Here is a 6,138-nt window from a genome sequence, read left to right on the forward strand (position 1 = left end):
TAAAAATAAATCAGGACAGTTTATTTTAGGGTGGCAATTTTGATGTACAGAAACAAAATTGCGTCCTGCTCGGTGGAGGCATGATGGTCATACATGCCTTTAACGCCGGCTGTGGGTGTGCAGTGCGCCCACTGTCCCCACCACGGAACGAGGGCGTGCATAACAATTTATTCACTCGTAAATTCATCTTTTGTGGTAAAAACCGCAAAATGGTTCCCCTTCTTGGGAAATTATAACGCATATTTTATGCATTTGTTCGAAAAACAAGTGAAGCTTGTGAATAGTGTAATTGTTATTTCGTAAGAAACAAACGAGATGAGAGAGACTATTCGAAATTGAAGTTTTTACTCCAGTAGTTTGTTCGGATGTTGTCTGTTTGTTTGTCTGTCCATCTGTCTGTTTGGCTACCTGTCTGTCTGTTTCGTCTTTGTATTGTCCTAAGCATGTTTATTTAGTTTAAATGTATTTTGTTATGTAAAGGCACCTGCTACAAGCTCCGTGGCTTATTTTGGGCCTTGCCTCCACGCGCTTCCCGCCAGTTTATTCTTTTCTGTCTTTTATATATTCATGTATGCATTACAATGGAGTTCTGTAGTATTGTAGAAATGTTTTGTGGAATAAATGAGAATTGAATTGAAAGCATCTGCGTATAAATCCACTGAACCATTTTTTTAAACACTGCTTTGAACTGAAAAACGTAAAAAAGAACTGCAAGACTCGCGTTCATGAAAGCGATAGTTGTTATAATTTCTACATTGCTCAGGAACTTTCAGTAAAAAGGGATTTGTAAGGGATTTTTTAATTCAGTTTTTCAAGTTATTTTTGGTACGGGGCACATTTAAAAATATGAAAATAGCACACGCGATGCGAATGCAAAATTACTGATTCGTCTTTGTATAACGCTTGAAATCGGGTAAGAATTGTATCAAGTTATAACAACTTTCTGTACTAGGATAACTAACGAAACTACTGAAATGTCCGTTGTCAAAACACTGCACCAAAAGAGCAGAGAGAAAACATTTCCTGACATAACGATACTGATGACGATTTGCACTTATTAATCAAGTCTGGCAGGTGCGGCTGTGAGCTGACATCAAAATGTGGAAGTGAGAAATCGGACTTCAGAGTCCTTGCTTCGGGGCCTGTGAAAAGTCACTTGAAATGTTCCACTCCTCGCGGTCCCTGCATGAGTTTAACCACTTCTGAAGGCTGTGTCCTCCGTTCGAATTTTTAGCAGAGTCAAATTTGGCAATTGGAAGGGTTTTGTGTCAGATTTGTGCAAGCATACTTTTATCCAGTTGTTTCATGTACCAAACATTACAAAACAGGCGAGAAAGACTCTGCTATAGGGTCGTTAACAATAATTGTCGAGAAAAAGTTTGAAATTAAATGCGGTTTGGAATACTAGGAGATTTTAAATCATTTCTGTGCTCGATTTTTGAATCCTTCATGTGGGTTTACAAAAGTACACAAAAATACTACACGGGAATAAAGTTTGGGATTTTTTCCAGACAGCTTTTAAATTTTATCGAAGTGTACGTGATTGGTCGCCTCCAAAAATGCCTATTTTGAGATAACCTAACCCAAGGCTATGACATTTATCCACTTATGTTTGGGTAACTGTATAGGACCACCCAAACCAAACAGTGCACTCCTATAAATGTGCCCACCATATCTCAAAAAGGCTAATGTTGCCTCTGGTGCCTTGCGCAATACACATTTTACTCATCAATGTGTTATTATTCGCTCGTGCTCGAGCGGCATGTTCCACCACCCGCCACAATAGTCATTAGATTATTACATGGGTGTACGAACCACCGTTCAGTATCATCTAGTGCCATTGAGCCAGTAATTTCAACAGAATAATAATCAATCACCGACGATGCAGGCCTGCAATGCTTCGTTTTTTTTTTGTTTTTTTTTGGTATTTTTTGCACAGAGCATGGGTTTTTGAAAGGGCAAGGGCACCAAGTCATTTTCTCCTTGGTAGAGGGCATCCTGTGAGGAATTTTTAAATTTCTACTAAAGCATTTCAAGGGCACAAAGGCAGTGACCAGGGGGGCATGTATGCAGGCAGTCGCTTTCTTTGCCTCCCGAAGTATCAGGCATGGTGATATCAACTGGGCCAATGACAGCGGCTGGGCATAATAATATTCCCCATAAGCAAGCACCCGAACCCGCTCTGAAATACACCGGGAGGCTAAACCATAAGGCAACGGAACCCCGTGACCCCGTGAAACGTAACCCGGTGTGACATGCTTTCGATCTTGACCTTAAAAATAGACACCGTTAGAAAAACTCATACCGTATAGAACGAATGGTTTTTGAAGTTTAAAGGCACTGGACACTATTGGTTATTACTCAAAATAGTTGTTAGCATAATAAACTACTTGGTAACGAGCTATGGAGAGCTGTTAATATAATAGTTTAACACATTGTGAGAAACGGCTCCATCTGAAGTAACGTAGTTTTTGAGAAAGAGGTGATTTTCTAACTCAAGACTTTAGGCCTGAAGCTTTGTTGTTAATGAGCATCCGAGAGCACACAAAATGTTTGCAACAAGGGTGTTTTTTTCTGACACCATTTTCTTCCAACTTCAATGACCAATTGAGCAAAACAAAATCACAAATTATTGTGATTTTATGCATAATGTTGGGACACACCAAGTGAGCATACTGGTCTTTGACAATTTAACAAAGGTGTCCAGTGCCTTTAAAAGGAAATTTCTACCACAATGACATCTGGTAAAATTAACGAATGTTCAACGTTATTTCATGTTCAAATGCGATATGAGCACGGTAAACCTTTATCATAATGATAGCTCGTAATGTAGAGACTGTGCGGGAGATGGTACTTTCAGCGCGCCGGGTAACACCTGTTGAAATATCAAGTCATATTTTGAAGAAAGTAATTAATTGATTTGAAAATCCCATTCGTCATTTTCACCGACTTGTCATGTCTTCAAAATACATTGATAGTTTTAAACTCTATGGAACGCTTTCGACATTATTAGGTTTCAATACTATAGTTTCACAATTCGCAAATGTTGGAAATGCAGTTTGTAAATAACGAGATGAAAACATACATAACTTAAAGACAGGTGGTTTCCCCCTGACATTCCTTTTTTGTTTTAACTGTGTTCTTGCAATCTTTGAATTATTGAGGAGATTTCGGGGTGGGCGTGGTTTTCCCTGTTTCAGTAGAAAAAGTGTGGGCAGGGCGGGGTTCATTCGGCCACGACAACACGGTTTACCCCTCCCTTGAATCTCAACGGCTTTAAACAAATATTGACGAAGGATAATGAAAACTAACACTATTCAAGGTCAACAAGCTTGTCATGTAAATGAAAATGTAAACGACGGTATACTTCCTGCTTCAGCGCGCTGTTGCAAACGAATAGAAAAACCACACGATGAGAACAATTTAAATACATTGCCGGGTGCGGAGGGGGAAATGAAATCTGTTGAACAGTATATTCCACCCATAATGGATGGATCGACAATTCAATTTGATGGGGTTCGATTCGTTTTGCAAATATTAGACAGTTCTTGTAAATCAGTAAAATCAGTGTAATACATTATAGAAACAGGTTCATGTTACGCACATTCACTATCTACTCCGAATATTCACAAAACATTAATAGACTTTTTCGATTACAGTAATTGTTCTCGACATTAGCCCGGTAAGAATCATTGCATAATCCTTGAAGAAAAAAAAAACAAGAAAAAAAAAACAGACTCTCGTTGTTTCTACTCAAACGTGGTCGCCGAGTATCTGAAAAGTGACTGCTCAAAAAGGTATAACACCATCGGGAGGTTCTGCAAACGAATCTACCGCATAATTTGGTAACGACAACTCATTCCCGGAAATCACATCAAAATTTGCTGCTCTTGATACTTTCACGGTGATTTTCCATCGTTGCGCAACGAATTAAGTCAGTGCAATCATTGCAGCAAAGGGCAATGAAAGCAGCACTTTGGAGTAATGTTTTGAATTCATATGATTGCAAATTGTTCATTGCACTATGTTTGAAAATGAACACAGCAACAAGAAACTACATCTTTGGTGAGCGGCAGTTTGGTGATTTTTTATTATTATTTGAAAGCACAACTTCCCTTTAGCAGGTCGTAAATAATACACATTGGCAGGACCCCAAGAACTTTGAATAAGACCACATGCCTCAATCTTCGGAAATGATGACATCTCTTAATGTTATTGATCCCGCGCTTGAAGGATTTCTCAGATTTATGAATGTAGTTGTTTTGATAGAATAAAGTAATAAAACTTGAATATTAATAAAGAAGTTCAACTTTTCACAGTATGGATTCGGAGGGCACCGTATAATTGAACATTATTCTGAGAAAGATTTAAAACTGTAAAAATATTCACTTGAAACAAAATGTTTGCTCATTTCGAAGAGCACATTTACATATGGATTGGCAGTTACCCCCCCCCCCCCTACCCGGCACAACTATTGTATTACTGAATGTAATTCTTATAGTCAGGAAATTCTCTAATAATGAAACCAACTTTGATCCAAATCGGTGTAAGGGGAATTCGCTAAATTTGTAAATTTGCCTCAACATTTATAAAGTTAAACTTTGTATGTAGAAGAGTTTGCGGTAACACCATGTAATAACAAACTCTAAATGAGTTACATGGTGTTACCGCAAACTCTTCTATTATCTTATTTCCACCATGCAAAGTTTCAAATCCTACTTAAACTTTGTACCGATCCTTCAGTCGTGTGACATTCTGGGCAGTTGCCATGGTGACGATTTAGTGCAGAGTGGTCCCATATAATAGAACAAGGATCAAGTTAAAAACAGAAACGGATCTCAGCTTTATTGCTTTGGGCATTTACATCCTCTTGATTTTTTTTCATGGTGTACTAAGTCCATTTTTTACTCTGAATTGTATCAGTTGTTGTTTTTGCTATAGACCTAAAAGGAGAGTAGAAAGTTTATTGTCTATAAAGAGCTTATACCCTTTTTTCGGTAAAAAAAAAATGTATTCGGTGTACTTTGCCCTCTTGTTTATGTATGGGTTTTATACATATGTTATTAATAAATCATTTCATTTCAACTAAGTTCAATCCGGGCTTTGTAAAGTCGTCGAATTCAGTACGACACGTTCCATGCAAACTGAGAACATAATGGTTACTCATCGCACCCCCCCCCCCCCCAACGAATGTGTGTGTTATTTTCTCTGGATCTATTCGCGTTCTGGTGAAATAATAACGACAATGGTTATTTATTTGTATTTTACTTCTATAAAGATGAATCATAACGTTTCTCTCAATGCCCAAGTATAATCATAACCCATTGGGGTTCTGCCATGTCCGGCTCCTTATTGTGATTACCAATTGCAGCTTGATTGCCAGATGAGTTTCTTAACAAAAAAAAATGTTTATAATAATCCTGAAATACCTTCCTTATTTTGTCACTTTCAGCATCACTATTTCATCACGAACGGTTTGCTCGTGTTTATATTACACTGTTTTTATAAACTATCACTCGTTGTAACCGAAACGAAAACGGGCTTTTCCTCGCTTGACAAAAACTTCCCGATTATTTGATAGCTTTCAACTACTACGATGGGAACCTTGCCTTCGTTGGCAATGTGATCTTTGTATTTTTGATTGACAAAGCCGACTTTTTAAAAACCAGTTCTATCCGAATGACCTTTGTAACTCGCAATTTCGATAAAGCCAAGTTACAAAAGCAAACACCCAAACAAAAGTGACGAAACGAACCTTGTTGGTAACACCGGATTGATCAGGCAATTAAATCAGTAAACAAGCAATAAGTTCAACCCGTAGAATTCACGGGTCAATCAATACTCATTGAACGAGACTAAATCCACAAAAACACTCGTTTAAATAAGTAACGAAAACAGACTTCTATAGGGAATTGTCACACGGGGCAACCTCGTACAGGCAACTTGGAGGCAACCAACTAGACTGTGAGTGCATAATGGCTGGACCACTTTAGCACATTATTTTTCCCCCCTTTTTCAAACATTGTTTTACGATTCCAAAGAAAAACAATGTGAAGATTAAAATATGAATGTATTTACTTCTTTAAGAAACTGGTTGGATGTAAATTGCCTCACGTGATATAGTTATGAAACTTCACA

General features: G+C 37.9%; 1 protein-coding gene across 1 annotated transcript in view; it reads right to left on the bottom strand.

Annotated features, from left to right (window-relative positions):
* The window catches only part of LOC139948582 (uncharacterized), a 48,733-nt gene that overhangs the window by 26,981 nt on the left and 15,614 nt on the right, over positions 1-6,138 (bottom strand). The window lies entirely within an intron of this gene.

This window comes from Asterias amurensis, chromosome 16 (genome assembly GCF_032118995.1).
Source record: "Asterias amurensis chromosome 16, ASM3211899v1".
Taxonomy (NCBI): domain Eukaryota; kingdom Metazoa; phylum Echinodermata; class Asteroidea; order Forcipulatida; family Asteriidae; genus Asterias; species Asterias amurensis.